General features: G+C 43.4%; 2 protein-coding genes and 1 pseudogene across 2 annotated transcripts in view; 2 read left to right on the top strand and 1 right to left on the bottom strand.

Annotated features, from left to right (window-relative positions):
- Positions 1 to 20954, bottom strand: part of LOC142189044 (uncharacterized) — a 163503-nt pseudogene extending 142549 nt beyond the window's left edge.
- The window catches only part of LOC142190458 (oocyte zinc finger protein XlCOF7.1-like), a 383441-nt gene that overhangs the window by 305047 nt on the left and 56895 nt on the right, over positions 1 to 21499 (top strand). The gene's annotated exons all lie outside the window — the stretch shown is intronic.
- The window catches only part of LOC142190474 (oocyte zinc finger protein XlCOF29-like), a 339394-nt gene that overhangs the window by 314258 nt on the left and 3637 nt on the right, over positions 1 to 21499 (top strand). The gene's annotated exons all lie outside the window — the stretch shown is intronic.

Below are 21499 nucleotides of genomic sequence, written 5' to 3'. Positions count from 1 at the left end.
CGACCCATCCACGTATTGCAGAAAATCGCAGCATGTCAGTTATATCTACGGAAACACCGGCGTCCTCTAAATAATTATAATTACCTGTCGTCCTACAGCAGCACAATGCGGGGTATTTTTGGGTTTTTAGAAACTAATAAAACCAGTACAAGCTACAAGACATCGAAAGGAAACATGCAAGATGGAAAGGATTTACATGAAGACAATAAAACATCATATAAAAGATGGAACTGAAGAACAACAAAACCGGTACAATCGAACTAAGGAATGATCATATAATAACTAAAATCCACAATGTCGGTATAATAGTCACCAATTTAGGAATATCAGCTTGCGTTATCTTGTAGAAGAATAAATTCCAAATGGCTAATCATGTACTCTTCACATGTATTGCCTACCCCTAGATCATAGATTGTAAGCTCTTTTGAGCAGGGCCCTCAGTCCCATTGTGTGAAATGACGTTCTTTGTTATGTATGTCTGTATCTGAACCCTATAAATTGTACAGCGCTGCGGAATATGTTGGCGCTATATAAATAAAATGTATTATTATTATTATTATTACCCCTATGGTGCCTATTCCCATATCAGAAAGATCATCCAAATAACAATGACCAATAACAATGTACATGTACAAGATAAAACTTTTTCACACAATAAATCCCGATTGTTAAAATTCATAGATTTATAGTATAAACCCATAACCAATATTTATATTACTTAAATAAGTGTAAAGCCCATGTGATATACTTGATTCACACAAGCACCAATAAACACTGAGTACATCGTACATGTACATGTTATATTAAGTACATCTCATACTCACCAGAACACACACATATGTATTCAACATTGGAAAGAACTTTATGCCTCCCTTTCATATCTACTTGTCACCACCCTCTTGGGTTATAAGCAGTCAATATCTTCATCTGCTTGCTGTGGAGACTGAACATGTAACAATACAGACATGGACAAACAGAGCATATACACATAGCAGACACATGTAACATGTACATATAACTGAAACACATATGGACCCATTCACTTCTCTGAACCTTCCATACAAACATGCATCATCACACTGGAGCTCCAAACAAAACAAAAGTCCATTAAATAAAATAAAAAATTTGTCTGCACTAAAATCAAAATTTCTTCTTTTATATATTTTGTATAGTGATATCACTTATTATCCCAGAATGGCCAAATCTTATTCTTCATGTCCTACAAATAAGCACAGAGTTATTTATAGTTCCCGCACAGCTAAATATTGAGGAGAAAACAAAACAAAACATGTAAGTAGATGCCTTCATCTTCTCATCAATGTGTATATTACTGTAAAATAAACATAATAATGATGATCTCAAATTTATGCCATTAATTCAATCTTACAGACATTACCATGAAGAGAAATCTCAAACTGGGAAAACCTTTCCTGAATAAAGGACACTATAGACATTCTAGAAATTCCTTAATTCTTATTGTCCTGACTCCTGCTTTCTGAAGGATTGTTTTCACCTGGACGGCAATTTCTTTCCCTTCTCCCATCTCTATTAGCTCATATGGGGTGTACCCTTCCTTTGAGGATCCCTTCCCCATACTGGCTGATAGCTAATCAGCTGTGAGCTTCCCACTCCTCTAGGGCAATTAAGACAATAGAGGGTCTCTTTGACTTCTCGAGGGTCTCTGACTTCTCTTAGTGGGAACTTCCAAACAGTCACTCTGTTATCCTTGAACTAATCTCTGATGTGCAAGTCTCTGGCTTAGTGTCCCTTTACCGAGACACCCCTGAATCTTTGCACTTACTTGCGCAGATTCTACTCAGTCCTTAGTGAAACAAGGACTTTTCAATCACTCAGTACTTTTACTCCCGCAACTCTAGGGATTAAAGATGGAGAATAACTTTCCCTTCTGTGCCGCCTTATACACTTTATAACAGATATAAATGGTGAACAGAATCAAACTTAAATAAACCGAAGAAAATGTACAAGGTCTCCCTATTCAACGACAGACAACATACCCTTTAGGTTCTTCCGTACTATATAATATGGCATCAATTTATGCAGCACTAACCTCACTCATCAACACACAGGATCCGGGACACGTAGGAACTCAGATTAATCATTTGGTAATACAAGGGTGTACCTTTACAGCGCTGCTTTATTCATCTGAGGTCCTCCGGGCCAGTCTCCAAAAATCGTTTGGTGAGTGGATCAGTATACTATCAGGCTGCACATCAAATGATTATTGATGCCCCACCACGTTGAGCTGCCAAGTTCTGTTGGGGGCTCAAGACCTCCTGGGTTATGTTTGTCGTATGCCTAATTGAAAAAGAGGAAGTTACGAGCGCTCGGGTGACACACACAACAGACACAGCTGTCAGTTATTCAAATACCACACTTTATTGTACAGTATCTCAAGTATATATAGTCACAGACAAGCAGCAAGACATATGATCTTAGTACGTCATGTCACAAGGCAGGCTGAGGCTAAAAAGCCTTTGTCTTAAAGTTTCCATCTTGCTGCTTAACAGTCAATTTTAAGCTATAAGAAGCTAAAGATTTGTGCTGATGATCAGTTTCAGTTCTCCCCCCACCCTCGTGGTTTTCAACTGCAAGCCATGTATTTTCCAAAAGATATTTTCACCCTTCACAGAAGGTAAGCTTTCCTTTAGTGGCCCCATCTCAGCAGGATGAGGATGATGAATCTTTGTTAAATCCGGTGTCGGAAGGGAAAGTGGTTTCTGATCTACAGCTAAAGGACTAGAGCATGTTGTTTGGACTATTAACACCTGATCAGAACCCTGTAGAGGTAATGTAGAGTCCCATATTAGAGGACCATTACCGGTAGTAGTGGTTTCAGCCAATTCTCCACCTTTACGGTCTTCTAAATAAAAGTTACCCCCAGGACTTGATGCCAAAATGTTATCTACTTCACAATCACAATCATGGTTAATGTCTGGGTCCTCACTCTAATAATAAATTTTATTTATATAGCGCCAACATATTCTGCAGCGCTGTACAATTTGTAGGGTTCAAATACAGACAGAAAGATGCAGTACAAAGAAAGTAACACACTGGGACTGAGGGCCCTGCTCACGAGAGCTTACAATCTATGAGGTAGAGGGGGTGACACGAGGTATCAGGGGCGGCATTGCTTATGCAGTGGTCGGACAATGTTGTAATAGAGGTTACTGTCATTACACAAACATAAAACTTTATGAGCCGTCACTAGTGGTGTCCTGTAACATGTGGATGGAGCTTGGATCTATAAAGTTAGCCTGAAATGGCATCATATCATGTGGGGAAATGTGGGAGCAGGGACAGAGGAGGGTTAAATTTTGGGGATTCTAATTATAGTACGGAAGGGTTTACGTTAGAAATTGTGATAGGCCTGTCTGACAAGATGTGTCTTTAGTTTGCGTTTCAAACTGTAGAAATTGGAAGTTAATCTGATTGTCCGGGGTACAACATTCCAGAGAAGTGGTGCAGCTCGGGAGAAGTCTTGTATACGAGCGTGGAGGTTCTGATCCACTGCATCAATCCCACACAATGAGAATGATGGTTCTGGAACCACCGTTTTAGGGGCTAACAATTTTAAAGGGGCTAACACTCTGCTGGTGCAAGGCTCAACTCACCCAAAGGGCCAACAAATCTCTGCTGGTGCAAAACGCAACTCACATAAAGGACCTGAAACTATGCTGGTAAAAGGTTGAAGTCACCTCAAGGGCCTCAATCTCTGCTGGTAGCTCAGCTTAAGGGCCACTAACTTAATTTGGGAGGACTCACGTTAAGGGCCAGAAAAGTAATTTTTGAAGGTCTCACAACATCACACACACACATACACAATGACAGTTAAGTGTAGGGGCTTTTGGATTTCCCATTGCCTATGCAATCTGTGGTTGTCATGGGCAACGTGATGTAAAGGGGTGCATACTGTTTGCTTTAGCTTTGTGTTTCTGTCCATACTATTGTGGAGGAAAGAAGGTTTCCAAGTATTTTTCCACTTTCCATATTGAGTGTCTAGTTGATAGGCTGTGATAGTGGGGTAATACAGTGACTTGGGCGTGTTAGATGCCCCCAGGCATGCTTCCCCTGCTGTCCCAGTTGTATTCCAGAGGTGTTGGTATAATTTCTTGGGGTGTTATTGTGGACTTGGTGACTCTCCTTAGTCGAATAGTGGTTTCCTCTGAAACAAGCGTTTTTTCCCCCCCATAGACTATAATGGGATTCGATCGAATAGTCGAATATTGAGGGGCTACTCGAAACGAATATTTCACTACTCGCTCATCTCTAGTCGCTACCAAGGACAGTACAATGAAAACATGCTGAGAGATTATATTTGGGGACTTGTTCGAGAAATTGATTTACAGCATAATCGTAAATCTAAAACGCAAACACACTTTTAAGTTTAATATCTCGACTCCTACAGTCATGTATGACATATTATTGTATATGAAGCTAGACAGCTGACTATAGTCGTTATTTTTACTAATATCGGACATTTTTATTGTTTTCGAAGCCCTTGTCATAAAAACAAAATTGATTAATAATAATTAGTATTTTCTGTAATGCCAGCTTATGCCCTGTTAGGGTATAACATCTGATGAACAAGGACAAAAACTCTGTTACACAGTGTAATCGATGGGTTGTACCTGACTCTCCACTGCTTTCATAAATGTTTGATGCACCAATTAACGGAGAATATTGTAACTCTGTTAAGTCAATTAAATACATTTGCAAATATGTTAAAAGGGGTTGTCCCATCACAAGGATCCTATCTATACTGCTTGTTAATGTGGATTTAAGACTTTTCCTAAATACACTGCTTCAGCAAAACTGCTTTGTTTGTCCACTATCTTACTTTAGTCAATTCATTGTTGACACAGCCCTTGACTTATCTGCTCAAAAGTCAAGTGATGTATCTGCTGCTCTCAGGGGGGAGGGAGGAGGGGCTAAGTGCACGGGAGCGAGCCTGTGTTTCTAGCCATTCCTGTGTCTACACCATGTGACCTCCCTGCTATCAGATAGGGGAGAGGAGCTGCTTTCATTTCTTCTGTTCTCCCAGTTATCAGGCTAGCTAATTCAATTGTGTTCATTATGGCATTATGCTGCCTGTACTTCATAGTCCAATATGGGTGGGCGGAGCTACACGCTAATTTGGAGGCGGACCTAAACGTCAGGTTGCATGTGAAACCCCGCCCACCAAATGATGCAAGAAACCAGGAAGAAAGAAGATTTTACAGCAGTGAAAACTGGTGAGTATGCGAAGTGGGAATACCCCTTTAACAAAGGCAGTGATATGGCAGAAAGAGAATCTGAAATGTACATCTGATGAGATTATGCTGTATCCGAAGGGAAGGTATAGGTTACGGACGGCAGGAAATATTAAAAAGAACTAAATAACAATAATCCTGCGGAGCCCACTGGGCTCTGAACTGCAGGGTGTACTGTTGTGAGAAGCTGCCACTGCAGTACAAAGCAGCGGCCTAAAATGAATAATAAAGTCTTAGTGGTTACTTCACCACTAGACAACAACTAACAATGACCGTGTGCTCCCAGCACCTTACTGGGTCGCACCCACTACACAGCCACCTGCAGTGGAGTACCACAAGTAGCAGCCTGCCTAACTAAGGCAGTATTCTGCCAACTAATGTCTGCAGAGACTTGACAATTAGAGGCTAGCTAGGTGGGAATTCCCTGGGCAACTACTAGGGCAATTTTCTAACTAAGCCCTACCTAGCTAAGGCAGCTCACTGCCAAACTAAGTCTTGCAAAGACATGCACAATGTGGAATTGACAACCACACAGGAACCCGTGCGCGCACGCACACACACATTTAGCAAATGATACTAGAGCACCCGACGTCCCAAAACAGCCTCCTTAAATGGAGGGAAGGCGGAACCAATCAGCCCGCCTAGGTGCTAAAGCTAGATGCCGACAGGCTGCCACCAGTTTCAGTCAGCAGGCCTACCACGCCTATTGGCTGCAAGGAGATTAACCCCATGCATGCTGGACTGAAAAGAACTAGTGGAACAGGCTGCAACCCTAATACCATGGCCGTACCTGTCCTAAAAGTATATAATCAATAATGAAGTCGTGTGGTGATTACTAAATTTTCCCATCAACAAGGTGCCTTCTAACTGAAATATAAACACATGAACCCTCCCTTAAATGCAACAGAAAAACAAACACTGGTGGACCTACTGGAAGCCAAATGCAAAATGAAAGGTCGTTTAGACACAAAATATGAAATACACGAATACACTAAAAGGTTCCATCCAATACTGATACTATAGCTTAATCTCTAACCACTACCAAAATCTCTACAATCTTAGAGGCCTCCTCTTATATTTATAACTGCAAGAGATACAGTATCAAAGATTATGTGTGAATTCTCTGATGTGTAACAATTTCTGATTAAGGGCTAGTTCACACGGGGGCAAGGATTTTGATAGCGGATTTCGCCTCAAAATCCGCCTACATACAATGGTGGTCTATGGAGACCACAAGCTGCCTTTTCTTCAGGCGGCAGCAACCTCCGGTGTCGGCCCATTCATTTGAGCAAACTCCAGAGGGGGAAGCCACGACGGTTATGGCAGGCGGGTTTTGACCCGAAAGTGACGCGGCTCCCCGCGTCACTCCCGGTGCCAAAATCAGCTCCACCAGCCCCAGTGTGAACTAGCTCTAAGTAGTAAAACATTTCCCACATTCTGATTATGAATATGGCTTCTCTCTTTTGTGAATTTTTTGATGTTCAACAAGATTTGATTTTTGAGTAAAACATTTCCCACATTCTGGACATGAATATGGCTTCTCTCCTTTGTGAATTTTTTGATGTTCAACAAGATTTGATTTTTGAGTAAAACATTTCCCACATTCTGGGCATGAATATGGCTTCTCTCCTGTGTGAGTTCTCTGATGTGCAACAAGATGTGATTTAGAAATAAAACATTTCCCGCATTCTGAACATGGAAATGGCTTCTCCCCTGTGTGAATTCTCTGATGTGCAACAAGACTTGATTGTACTCTAAAACATTTCCCACAGTCTGGGCATGGAAATGGTTTCTCCCCTGTGTGAATTCTCTGATGTGTAACAAGATGTGATTTAGAGATAAAACATTTCTGGCATTCTGAGCATGAAAACTCCCCTGTGTGAGTTCTTTTATGTTCAACAAGTTTTGATTTGTGAGTAAAACATTTCCCACATTCTGCGCATGAAAATGGCTTCTCCCCTGTGTGAATTTTCTGATGCCTCACAAGATTTGATTTAGCCACAAAACTTTTACTGCATTCTGGGCATGAATATGGCTTCTCCCCTGTGTGAAACATCTGATGTTGAACAAGATAGGATTTCTGAGAAAAACATTTTCCACATTCTGGGCAAGAAAACAACTTTTCCCCTGTATGAATTCTCTGATGTGTAACAAGATGAGATTTAGCGATAAAACATTTCCCGCATTCTTGGCATGAAAACTCTCCTGTGTGAGTTCTTTTATGTACAACAAGACTTGATTTTTGAGTAAAACATTTTCCACATTCTGAGCATGAATATGGTTTCTCTCCTTTGTGAATTCTTTGATGGTTAACAACAAATGATTTCTGGGTAAAACATCTCCCACATTCTGGGCATGAATAAGGCTTCTCCCCTGTGTGAATTTTCAGATGTTCAACAAGAATTGATTTCTGGGTAAAACATTTCCCACATTCTGAGCATGAATATGGCTTCTCACCTGTGTGAATTCTCCGATGTTTAATAAGAGATGAAATCTGAGTAAAACATTTCCCACATTCTGAGCATGAATATGGCTTCTCCCCTGTGTGAGTTCTTTGATGCAAAACAAGATGAGATTTAGAGACAAAACATTTCCCGCATTCTGGGCATGAATAGGGTTTCTCTCCTGTGTGAGTTCTCTGATGTATAACATCCCTTCTGCTGCTTTCATTTTGCTTAACAGACTGTAAGGAATTAGGAGAAAGATCTTTTTTCTGAAGGGCTGAGGGTATAGCTTGGGTAATGACATGTTCTTCATATGGATCTTGTGTGATACCATGATCCTCTGCTTTATAATCTGTAGATATCAGTTGTCCCTCTGAGCTCCCAGTACAGTCATCTGACAAGAAGAAAACTGATGTTACTATTATTGAATAACATAACCTTATAAGTATATTCCCCACTGAGCTGCCGCTGCCTGAGACACTTCAGACCGTGTGAGGAAGTGAAGTCAGTGGCACAGGCAGAAAATGGAAGCAGCGCGGCCTACTTCATTAGTATTCACTGTGCTGAGACGGAGGTCAGTGATAGTGAATAGTAATGAAGCGGGGCAGGAGATGCCACCACTGCTCTAGGTCACTGTAGAGGTGAACACAATCCATGACTGCTTAAATATGGCCACTTATGTGGAATAATACTGTAGGATGCCATAAATCTTACTGTATTACACCCCATACACACAATAGAATCCAAACCACATCTGCTGGATTTCCCAGCCTGAACTCACCGCGGACCTGCTGTCCCATACAGTATGTAGTAGGGTCTGTGGAGTCACAAGGAAGCAGGGACTCCTAGCGTCATAGATCATTAAGATACAGGGAGTCCTGGTGTGTGGACAGAGTTCAGGCTGGGAAATGTGACTGATGTACAGACCAGATTTTCTAGTCCGGATTCCATAGTGTGATTGGGGTCTAAGGTGAGGTTTACACAGTGACATTTGTAGAAGCTGCTTCAGGAATTCAGAAGAATAATGTTTCAGCTTTAACAAATCAGCCCCCGAATCTCCATCAGATTCCTTACTGGCCAGGCGGGATTTTCCACCTCCCATTTATTTCCATAGAGCTCTGAGGTGGAATCTGCCTGAAGATCGAGCTAGAGGATTATTTTTCCGCCACCTGAAATAATCTGCTATATAATTCTGGTAAATTCTTTCCCTTCACGAGGACTGACAGCCGGTGAGGAAGAAATTTGGCTAGTTCACATCGATGTCAAGTCCATATTCCTGCTGTCCGTTCTATTCTATACTACATTTATTACCCCCTATAGCGGTATCACATTTATATTCATGTATTATTAGTATTTTACCTGAATCAGGGAACAACAAATAGTCTAAACAACGTCTGAATAGAATCAGTGACCCTTCTGTGCTTTATACAGTGGTGACTCCTCACCTGGGCGGTTCCCTGTAGGAATGTCCTCCTCACACTCCTCATCACCACTCACATAGGGATCTTCCTTTATTCTCACAGATAAAACATTAATGTCGGTTAAATCTTTATCCTGATGGAAAATCTGTGAAACAAATAATGTAAAAGTCACCGGACAAATGGGGAAGTCACAGAGAATGTTCTAGATCATTAATCCGCATGAAGATGAAAGATGTCCTGACAGTAGCTGCAGGTCTGTGAGAAGCCGGAGAAACATATTAGATGGCGGCTCAATGACACCGCCCATGTATATAACCATATAATACTGCTGGAAACAACAAGACTGACCACAAGGACTTCACAGCCCGTCTACACATCATAGGGAATATCTCCATCTACCTGATCATCCTGTGGAAGAAGAGGACTGGGACATCTCTCCGGGGTTGTCCTCTTACTGGATCTACCTGTAGGAAACACAGATAGGGACTGAATTCATTCTGTACATACAAATAATGGAAGTCCATGTGTATATAGTCATGTCTATTACCTGCAGATGTGAGGGGCTGGTGGTCCTCCATCATCACCTCCTTGTACAGATCCTTGTGTCCTTCTAAATACTCCCACTCCTCCATGGAGAAATAGACAGCGACATCCTGACACCTTATAGGAACCTGACAACACAGTGATACAGTCATCACCCCGACCCCTCCAGTTACTGCATAATGTCCCAGCATTCCCAGCAGTGTCACCTCTCCAGTCAGCAGCTCCAGCATCTTGTTGGTGAGTTCTAGGATCTTCCGTCCATTGATCTCCTCCTGTATCAGGGGGTGAGGTGGAGACCCCAGGATTGGGCTCAGGATTCCTCCATATCCATTATACACAAGGTTCTGACAGCGCCCACTAGAGGTCTTCTTCACTACTGTGTAATCCTGGTTATGGGGAGACACATTAACCGGTTAAGGATCAGGCCCAGAAGTGCGTTAAGGACCAGGCCTCTTTTTTCAAAACTGACATGTCACTTTAAATGGCAATAACTTTGAGACGCTTTAATTTACACAAGCGATTCTGAGATTGTTTTTTCTTAACACATTATACTTCATGTTAGTGGTAAACACTAGACATGAGTGAACACCGTTTGATTGAATAGGTATTCGATCGAATATCAGGCCATTCAATGTATTTGTTTGCAATTGAATACCACGCGGCATACGCAGTAAAAATTTCTATCCCCCCCCCCCCCACACACACACACCTTCCCTGGTGTTTTTTTTGCACCAATAACTGTGCAGGGGAGGTGGGACAGGAACTACGACAACAAAGGCATTGAAAAAAATTGAAAAAAAAAAGCCATTGGCTGCCGAAAACATGTCACTTTCCATTTATAAGAATAGCCAGCGACATTGTGTCATTTGCGGTGAGAGATAGGGAGAGAGAGAGAGAGAGAGAGATCTGCTGAGGGCTAGATAGGCATTAGCTTCTAGTAGGCAGGGAAAAACCGAAGAACAACAACAGCTCTTTTCAGAGCTATACAGAGCTATACACTGCAGGGAGAGATTTCAATGGGGTGTCTCCCCAAATCAGGGATACGGAGCAATTCAGTCCAGCGATATACGCTCAACCCAGCTTTGCAGGCAGTGTCCCCCCAAACACCTAACAGGGATACAGAACAATTCAGTTCTCCAGATACGCTCAACTCAGCTTTGCAGGCAGTGTCCCCCCCAAACACCTAACAGGGATACAGAACAATTCAGTCCAGCCATATAAGCTGAACCCAGCTTTTCAGGTAGTGTGTAACCCCAAAACAGGGATACAGAGCAATTACGTCCGGCTATGTACGCTCAATCCGGATATCCAGGGTGTGTACCCCCAAAACCTAGGTGGGGGACACATAAATTCAGTTAGGCTATGTACGCTCAATCCAGTTTTTCACTGTGTGTACCTCCAAAACCTAGGAAAAAAATTGTCAAAACGACAGGATCACCATAAAAATGGATATTTATTGATAGAAATATAATATAAAATCAATATAATATTACTTGAATAATAAAAAAAAAAATTTTTAAAAATTGAGAAACTGCTATCAGTAATTAACCAGTATGCGGAGGTATAATAGGGCAATAATATATAATAAATAGTGAACAATGTGCTAGTGTAAAGAGTGTGCTGCAAAAAAGATCACCAAATACACTAAATCATGTGCAAATACAAAACATTAATAAATAAGTGAGAACAGATCAAATAACAAGCAAACAATGTGACCACAATGTGAAAGAAAACCAAGCACAAAGATTACACCTAAGTGAAACTAATAAGCCTCCCCGCAGAGCACTGGTGCGCCCCAAAACCTAGGTAGGAAACACAGAAATTCAGTCAGGCCATGTCCGGTCAATCCAATTTTTAAGGGTCTACCCCACAAAGCTAAGTGGGAGACAGCCGTTCATTCAGTCAGGCCATGTATGGTCAAACATGTTTTTAATGCTGTACCCCCCAAAGCTAAGTGTGATACACAGCAATTCAGTCAGCCTATATAAGCTTAATCCAAGTTTTGTTCAATCCAGTATTGTTTGCACTCCATGATGTGAAGTATGCCTTTGTCTCTTGAAAAGCAACCCAACATGAAGTCAGCCATGTGTGCCAGTGTGTTACTTGGCATGCCTTTGCTGGCCCCAACTGTAAGGGTCACTCTCCATTTCCTCCATTTTCCACTCTCCTTCACACCATCTGTGCTGAAGCAATGGGATGCACTGAACTTCACCATAGATTGCAGCACCAGCACTGTAAACAGTGGAAGAGGCAGTGTCGGCAACGCCGGGTGACGATTGTCCTGCTTTTGCTCTCTCCCACTGAGCCCAGGGCTTGCCTTCCAAATGACAGCGCACGCAAAAGGTGGTAAGGTTGCTCTTTTCAGAGCCCCTACTCAGTTTAGACTTGCAAAGTGTGCAAACTGCACAAAATTTGCAACGTAACTGGTGACACTAGGCACCTCAGTGGCGGTAGTTTGGCCAGGGGGTGACACTAGCCTCCTGTGTGAGATCATCTGCCACTTCGTCATCCTCCTCTTCCCCCCATCAATATACGCTGTGAAGCGGACAGGAGTGTGCACTGACTATCCTGCTGGTAGGTTCTGCTCCTATGCCCGACTCCTCAGCGTACAATGCGTTATCCATGATGGCGATAAGGGATTCTCGCATCATACACAGGAGCGGGATTGTAACACTCACAAGTGCGTCATCACAGCTGACCCTCTTGGTGGACTCCTCAAAGACACGGAGAGATCTCGCATAAGTCTGGCAACATGGGCGAGTTTTGCATGAGTGGCTAGTACACGGAAAATCTTTGGCCTTGCTGCCTCTGGACATGCCTCTAGCCACCTTTTTTTGCTGCTGCGCTTGCATCCACACCTACACTTTCGACCCTAGACATCACTCCTGTCCATGCCTCTTCCTGTAGCCACCGGCTGTGCTGAAGACATTTTCCAATAGCATGCTGGCGGCAGGGCAGGAAAGGACCTCCAATGCTTAGAGCGCAAGTTCCAGCCACAAATCCAACTTGGAGACCCACTAAATGTAGGGCGCAGAGGGATCGGAGAGGACAGGGCTGTGGTCGACCAGCTACTCCCGCAACATGCGCTTATACTTGTTTCTCCTGGTGACATTAGGCCCCTCAGTGGCGGTAATTTGGCCAGGGAGTGCCATTAACGTGTCCCAGACCTTGGAGAGTGTGCCCCTGGTGGGTGTGGACCGGATGGCAGTTGTTAGCCTGTTGTAGGAATTAGTCTGGCAAAATGGGCGAGTTTTGCATGAGTGGCTAGTACACGGAAAATCTTTGGCCTTGCTGCCTCTGGACATGCCTCTGCCTCTAGCCACCTTTTTTGCTGCTGCACTTGCATCCACATCTACACTGCTTTCACCCCTCGACATCACCCCAGTCCATGCCTCTGCCTGTAGCCACCTTTTGTCCTGCTTAGCTTGCCTCCACATCTACACTGCTTTCGCACCTAGACATCACCCCTGTCCATTTAGGGTCAATGGCCTCGTCGTCCACCAACTCCTCGTCCAATTGCTCACTCTCCTCTTACTGCAAACTGCACATGAGAACAGCCTGCCCTGATGGCAACTGTGTCTCATCATCATCACTAAGGACAGAAAATGCTGGTTGCAGGTCCACAACCACAAAATCGCCAGGTGATGGCGGATGCTCCAGTGTTTTGGCATCAGGACAAACAAAGTCGTCTGGTAGCTCCTGGAATTCGGGAAGTGGTTCAACAGAGGGAGATACAGTAAAAGGACCCGAAAAGAGATCCTGGGAAGGAGCAAGGGTGGGATGACTCTGTTGGGAAGATTGGGCATGTTGGGAGGAAGGAGGGGCAGACTCTTGGGTATTAACACGACTGCAGGTAGTGACTGACTGGCTGGTGGAAAAGCAGCTGGAAGCATTATCCGCTAGCCATTGTAACACCTGTTCCTGGTGCTCGGGCCTGGTCTGCGTTGTACCCTGCACCCTGCTTAACGCAGCTGTCATATCAGAAATTGTGATGAGTGCATGATAATGTTTCTTGTCCAGTGGAAAGGATGGGATAGGATTTCACATAAGTCTGCCACCCATGGAAACTCATGGTGAGGAAACTGAGGGAGCTGACTTTGATGAAGCCTTGGGTTTTGGAGATGGAACTCCATCAAAGGTATCTTCTATTCACACATCCTGCTCAACATATGGTATCTAGGGTTTCAGCATGTGGTAACCTCGCACAACAGCCGGTGCTTCGGACAGATGTAGGTGTTGCTGTTGTGTATTGAGGCTAGCAGCAGCTACTGTAGACTTGCCAAAGTGGGCGCACAAGTGCAGCACTTTAACCAGTAGCTTGTGTAAATTGGGCTACATTCTTAGAAACTGTTTCACCAATAAGTTGAAAATGTGGGCCAGGCATGGACCGTGTTAGAGGCCGGCAAGCTCCAGAGCCGCTATCAGGTTCGGTCCATTATCACAGACGACACAAATGCCTGGCACCAGGTGCAGCAGGAAAAAACACATTGCCATATCATCCAGGATGGCATCCCTCACCTCGGAGGCAGTGTGCTGTCTGTCCCCCAAGCTGATGAGCTTCAGCATGGCCTGCTGACATCTCCCCACGCCAGTGTTGCAGCGTTTCCAGCTTGTAGCTGGGGTCGATTTAACGGCGGAGGAGGGTGGTGTTTCAGCACTCCTGCCAGGAATATTGGGTGGGGAGACAAGGCAGGCCGCCACAGTTTGTGACCCGGTCCCAGCCTCAACTACATTCAAGCCAGTGTGCCGTGATTGAGATGTAGAGTTGCTGGCCGCATGCACTTGTCCACGCGTTGGTGGTCAAGTGGAACTTTGTGCAACTTAGCCCAGAACTTAGGGCCCGCCGGATGTTACAGGACACGTACTGGTGCTCAAATCACCCCAAGGGCCAAAAACACTGCTGCTCAATTTTGTTCAGTTCCAAAGGACTCTGTGTTTAGATTTGGCTCAGTCGTAGCTCCAGGACATGCCTTTGAAGGCAAGGTTTCCTTTAGTGGCTCCATCTCAGCAGGATGATGATGGTGAAACTTGGTTAAATCTGATGTCAAAAGGGAAAGTGGTTTCTGATCTACAGCTAAAGTACTGGAGCATGTTGATTGGACTATTAACACCTGATCAGAACCCTGTAGAGGTAATGTAGAGTCCGATATTAGAGGACCATTACCGCTAGTAGTGGTTGCAGCCAATTCTCCACCTTTGCGGTCCTCTAAATAAAGTTACCCCCAGGACTTGATGCCAAAATGTTATCAATTTCCAAATCAAAATCAAGGTCAATGTCTGGGTCCTCAGTCCAATCCACTGCATCAATCCAACACAATGAGAGTGATAGTTCTGGAACCACCGTTTTAGGGGCTAACAATTTTAAAGGGGCTAACTCTCTGCTCGTGCAAGGCTCAACTCACCCAATGGGGCAAAAAACTCTGCTTGTGCAAGGCTGAACTAACTTAAAGGGCCTAAAACTCTGTTGGTAAGAGGCTGAAGTCACCTAAAGGGCTTCAATCTCTGCTGGTAGCTCAGCTTAAGGGCCTCTAACTTAATTTGGAAGGGCTCACGTTAAGGGCCAGAAAAGTGAATTTTGGAAGGTCTTACCACATCACACACACATACACAATGACAGTTCAGGGTGGGTACTGTTGGATTTCCCATTGCCTATGCCATCTGTGGTTGTCATGGGCAACGTGATTTAAAGGGGTGCTTGGTAATGTTTCTTTAGCTTAAAATGTGGGTTTCTGTCCATCCAATTGGGAAGGAAAGAAGGTTTCCAGGTATTTTCCCACTTTAATAGTGTTGGTGGGGTAAAACTGTGACTTGGGCTTGTTAGATGCCCCCAGGCATGCTTCCCCTGCTGTCCCAGTTGCATTCCAGAGGTGTTGGCATCATTTCCTGAGGTGTCATAGTGGACTTGGTGACCCTCCTGAGTCAAATGGTAGGATACCCTGAAACGAAGCATTTTTTCCCATAGACAATAATAGGGTTCGATATTCGTTCAAATAGTCGAATATTGAGCGATTATTTGAAACGAATAACGAATATTTTACTGTTCGCTCATCTCTAGTAAACACTAATCAATATTTTTGTATTTATTTATTAAAAAAAACAAACTAGGAAATTGCAATTTTCAAAATGTGAAATTCTCTGTTTTTCAGGCAGATAGTCATACCACCCAAATACATATATAAATAAATATTATCTACCATAGCTCTGCTTTATATCGGCATCATCTTTTGATTGTCTTAATTTATTTTGGATGTTACAAGGCCTACAAGTGTAACAGCGATTTTCCAGATTTACAAGAAAATTCCCCAAACCAATTTTTTAGGGACCACTTCCGTTCTGAAAGGAATTATAAAGGCCTGTATAATAGAACCCCCCCCCCCCCAAATCACCCCGTTTTCAGAACTGCACCCCTCAAATATTTCATTACTGCATTTGGGATGTTTGTTAAAGGGGTTGTCCCATCACAAGGATCCTATCTATACTGCTTGTTAATGTGGATGTAAGACTTTTCCTAAATACATTGCTTCAGCAAAGCTGCTTTGTTTGTCCACTATATTACTTTATTCAATTAATTGTTGACATCGCCCTTGACTTATCTGGTCAAAAGTCAAGTGATGTATCTGCTGCTCTCAGGGGGGAGGGAGGAGGGGCTAAGTGCACGGGAGCGAGCCTGTGTATCTAGCTATTCCTGTGTCTACACCACGTGACCTGGGTCCTGCACTCAGATATTGGAGAGGAGCTGCTTTCATTTCTTCTGTTCTCCCAGTTATCAGGATAGCTAATTCAATTGTGTTCAATGTGGCAGAGACAGGCAGTCTCTGTATGTAACACAGAATGGAGTTGATGCTGCCTGTACTTCATAGTCCAATATGGGTGGGCGGAGCTACATGCTAATTTGGGGGTGGAGCTAAACGGCAGGTTGCATGTGAAACCCCGCCCACCAAACGATGCAAGAAACCAGGAAGAAAGAAGATTTTACAGCAGTGAAGACTGGTGAGTATGTAACGTGGGAATACCCCTTTAACCCTTTAAGCATTTCATAAGAATAAAAATAATATGGAGGTGAAAATCAGACATTTCATTTCTTTCACCTACACATTCATTTAGACCTAAAATTGACACATTCATAAACGGTTAAAGGAGAAAATGCATCTGACAGTTTATCACGCAATTTGTCCCGTGCACAGAAATCCCCCACATGGGGGTGTAAACTGATTTTTGGGCACACGGCAGTGCATGGAAGGGAAGGAGCGACACTGGGGTTTGAACAGCAGATTTCGCTGGAATAGCTTTAATGCACCATGTCTCATTTGCAGAGCCCTTAGAGTACCAAAACAATAGAAATCCCCCAAAAGTGACCCCATTTTAGAATCTACACCCCTCGCAGAATTCATCAAGGGGTATAGTGAGCATTTTGACCCTACAGTTGTTTCACAGATTTTACTAACATTGGGGATATGTAAATGAAAAATTACTAAAATGTCACTTTATCACCAAAGTTTTCATTATCACAAGGGGTTAAAGGAGTAAAAGCCCCCCAAAGTTTGTTAAACAATTTCTCCTGAACATGGCAGTACCCCATATGTGGTCATAATCTGCTGTATGGGAACATGGCGGTGCTCAGAATGGAAAGAGCGCTATTTGGCTTTTGGAGGGCAGATGTTGCTGGAATAGTTTTCAGGTGCCATGTCGCATTTGCTGAGCACCTAAAGTACCAATACAATGGAAACCCCTCAAAAGTGACCCCATTTTAGAAACTACACCCGTGAAGGAATTAATCAAGGGGTACTATCATTTTGAGCCTAAAATGCTTCCCAAAAATTAATGTACAAAAATGAAAATTGAAATTTTGAAAGAAATATGCAATTTCGGTGCCCAATACATTGCACCCACTTTGTGTTGTCAGAGACCTGCACTCCTAAAACAAGGGGCAAAAAATTATATATGTGGGTGTAAACTTCTGCTTGGGCACACAGCAGGGCTCACAAGGAAAGGTGCACTGCGCTTTTTAGCTATTGGGGTACAGATTTAGAGGGACTTTCTGGGCGCCATGTTGTTTTTGCAGAGCCTTGGAGGTGCCAGTAAACTGGAATTCACCAAGAAGTGATCCCATGTTGTAGGGGCAATTTTAGGGTCTCTGCAAATGTGACACGGCGTCCAAAAATGAAGAATCCAAATCTGCACTCCAAAAGCACATAACACTCCTTCACATCTGCGCCCTGCTGTGTACCCAAATGGCGATGTATGCCCACATGTATGACACTGGTGTACCCCAGATAACAGACTTAATGCCATATGTGGGTAGAAACTGCTGTTTGGGCACAGAAGGGAAGGAGCGCTATTTTGGTTTTTGGAGAACAGTTTGGTTTTTGGACGTCATGCCACTTTTGCAAAGCCCCTGAAGTGCCAATAAAGAGTAATCCGCAGACATGTCACCCCATTTTGGACACTAGCCCACTCATGGGATTTATCAAGTGGCGTAGCGAGAATTTATAACCCTTGAGTGTTGCATTTATTTAGTTTCCAGAAATTAAATCACAACTGATAATGAGAAGTTAAAAATGAAAATTTTCCAGAGATTCGCCATTTCAGTGCCCGATATGTTGTGCCCGACTTATGTCAGCAGAGATACTCCAAAAACTGGTAAGCGGGTATCCCGGGCACAACAGCTTTCAGAGCGTTCATCTCTGATACAAGGCGGGCACAACATATTAGGCACTGAAATTACGGATTCCTGGAAAAATTGTCATTTTCACTTCTCACAATCAGCTTCATATTCATTTATGGATAATAAGTTATAGCAATACTTGGGGGTTAAAAATGCTCTCTGTACCCCTGGAGAAATCCGTCAGGGGTGTGGTTTCCAAAATAATGTCACATATCAGGGGATTCCACTGGCGTTTCAGCTCTGCAAAAGTGTCATGGCATCCAAAAACCAAACTGTCTGTGCTCCAAAAACCCAATAACCCTTCTTCCATTCTGTGTCCGGCTGTGCCCTAATATCAAATTATACTACATGTGACATTACGTCTGTTATCCCGGGTACACCAGTGTCATACATGTGTCATACATGTGGCATAATATGCAGTTTGGGCACACAACAGGGCACAGAAGGGAAGGAGCGCTATGCAGCTTTTGGAGTACAGATTCAGATGTTTGGTATCTGGACGCCATGCCATGTTTGTAGAGCCTGTAAGGTATCAGAAAAGTGGATACCCCAAAGGAGTGACCCCATTTTGAAAACTGCACCCCTCAAATAATTTATCAGGGGGTGTAGTGAGTATTAGTATCCCAGACGTGACTGCACAGCGGATGGCGAAGGGGGAATATATAAGCGGTGCGGAGGACATTGCAAACACCACATTCCCTACTATGTCCCAGTAGCTCCTATGATTGGGGGAGTCACTCTGGGGGTCACTTCTGGTGTCTTTTCACTCATAAGCTGTAAATGTGGGGTATCCGCTGATATCCGCTTGCACAGCTTATATATTCCCTTCCTGCCGCAGCCAGTTGTGTTCTAATGATTTGGCGATTTTGCGGGATTTTGTCTTCACATTACTAGATACTATATTTTCTTTATTTTTCTGGTGACATGGCCATATAAGGGCTTGGTGTTTGCGGGATGAGGTGCATTTTGTAATGACACCATTTTTGGATACCTACAATCTATTGAATACATTTTATTAACTCTTTCTTGCTGGATTTAAAAATAAATCTATTCTGGTATTGCGTTTTACCTTTTTAATTTTACGCCATGCAGCGTACAGTTTAAGTAACATGTGACCTTTATCCTGCAGGTTGGTACGGTTAATATGGCGTGCAGTGTACAGTATAAGTAACATGTAGCCTTTATTCTGCGGGTCGGTACGGTTACTGCGATACCTCATTTATATTATTTTTTTATGCAATAATTCTGCAGAACAAAAACAGAATTGGGGACATAAATCAGTAATTTTTGCATTGCCATCTTCTGAGAGGCGTAATATTTTTATCTTTCGGTTGACAGTGTTGCTTGACGGCTTATTTTTTGCAGGACAACCTGTGCTTTTTATTGGTACTATTTTGGGGTAATGACTTTTTGGTCACTTTTTATAGCATATTTTGTATGGTGAGATGGCGAAAAATCACTACTGCCGTCGAGTTTTTTCCGTTTATTTTTTTACCGGCGTTCACCATGTACATTAAATATTATTTCAGTTTTATTGTACAGATTGTTACGAACGCGACGATAACAAATATGTATTGTGTTTATAAATTTTTAGTGCTTTTTTTTTTATATAATTCATTTTCTATAGAGAAAAAGGGATTTTGGGGCTTTATAACTTTATTAATTTTTTTCATACACTGATTTTTTTTTTCACTTTTTCATGTGTCCATTTAGGACACTTCAATCAGCAATACTTTGATTGCTGATATAGTATGCAATGTGAGACACAGCATGCACGTGTCTCACAGAGCATAGCAGGATGTCAGGCTATGCAGACGCACAGCCTGACATTGGAATGCCCGGCAGGATCAACCAGGTACTCTGGGCAGCTTGGGGTCACTGGCTAGACCCCAGGTTGCCTTTTACTGATACCGGCACCCCCAGATCTCGCCGTGGGGGTGCCGATCGGCACATTAACATGGTGGATCCCTTTCGATCGCGCTGTGATATTTGAGGCACGATCGAAATGGATAAAACGTCCAGTTATTGAGGGTGGGGTGGGGGGGTGGTTAGGTGTTACCAATCCTCCCCCCCCCCCCCAACCCCGCCAAGGAGGTACGTAAAGACCGGATGTATTTCGGCAATGGTCCGGTCTTTAGGTACCATGACCGCTGGCCGTAATTTTACAGCCAGCGGTCATTATGTAGTTAATAAATCTCACTACATACATGTCCAGAGTCCATCACCTCTCCAGTCCTATCATCTGTTATTACTATAGATAACAATGATGTAATGATGACATCATCAGAATCTCTCACCTCTCCAGTAAGCTGGTAGATGATCTCTAGAGTGAGATTTAATAGACTTTCCGCCATCTTGTTCCTGTCTCTTTCCATCCTTGATGGATCAATCAGGAATATTCTCTTCTATAGAAGATACTGAGAGGATTCTATATTGTAGGAACCTGAATGGAGAGAAGATGAGACAATGTAATCACTACACGGAATCCCATGGAATAAATAGAAGAGTTGAGTCCCATTATTATCACCACCTCCTACTTCTGACGTCGGCAGCGTGTAGCTCAGGAAGGAAGTGACTTGTTGTGGGCCGGCTTGGTGGGTATATAAGGTGTGTGATAGGCTGAACAGAATCTCATTGTTGTCTCGGGTACTGGGGGCAATTTATCAGAGTTGCACAAGGGATGATTATTGGCTGTCGGGCCAAGGGTGACAGTATTTCTCCAACGGCGCAGGGTGTGAACAGTAATTTTCATGTCTTGCTACAGATGCTCAATGGGATTTAGGTCTGGACTGTGACTGGGCCATTCTAAGAGCAGAATATTCTGTGATCGAAACCATTCACTGGAGCTTGGGCTGGAGGTTTAGGGTCATTGCTGGAAGGTGAATCTCCTTCCCAGTCTCAGGTCTTTTGCAGTCATCACACACATACCTCCCAACCGTCCCAGGTTAAGTGGGATAGTCCTGGATTGCGATTCGTGTCTCACGGTCCCGGTCAGTGGGAGGAATGTCCGGAGAGGACGCAGATGAGATGAATAGTGGTGAAGCAGGAGCCGTCCGCGGACAGCCTGGGCGTTATCACTGTGCTCCTGTATGCTCCAGCCCCAGGAGTTGTGAGTGACGTTAACACATCATATCTACATCATGCCTGTAGGTCCTT

The sequence above is a fragment of the Leptodactylus fuscus genome, chromosome 1, assembly GCF_031893055.1.
Source record: "Leptodactylus fuscus isolate aLepFus1 chromosome 1, aLepFus1.hap2, whole genome shotgun sequence".
NCBI lineage: Eukaryota > Metazoa > Chordata > Amphibia > Anura > Leptodactylidae > Leptodactylus > Leptodactylus fuscus.
The sequence above is the reverse complement of the archived record's forward strand: the minus strand, read 5'-3'. Positions and strand labels throughout refer to the sequence as shown.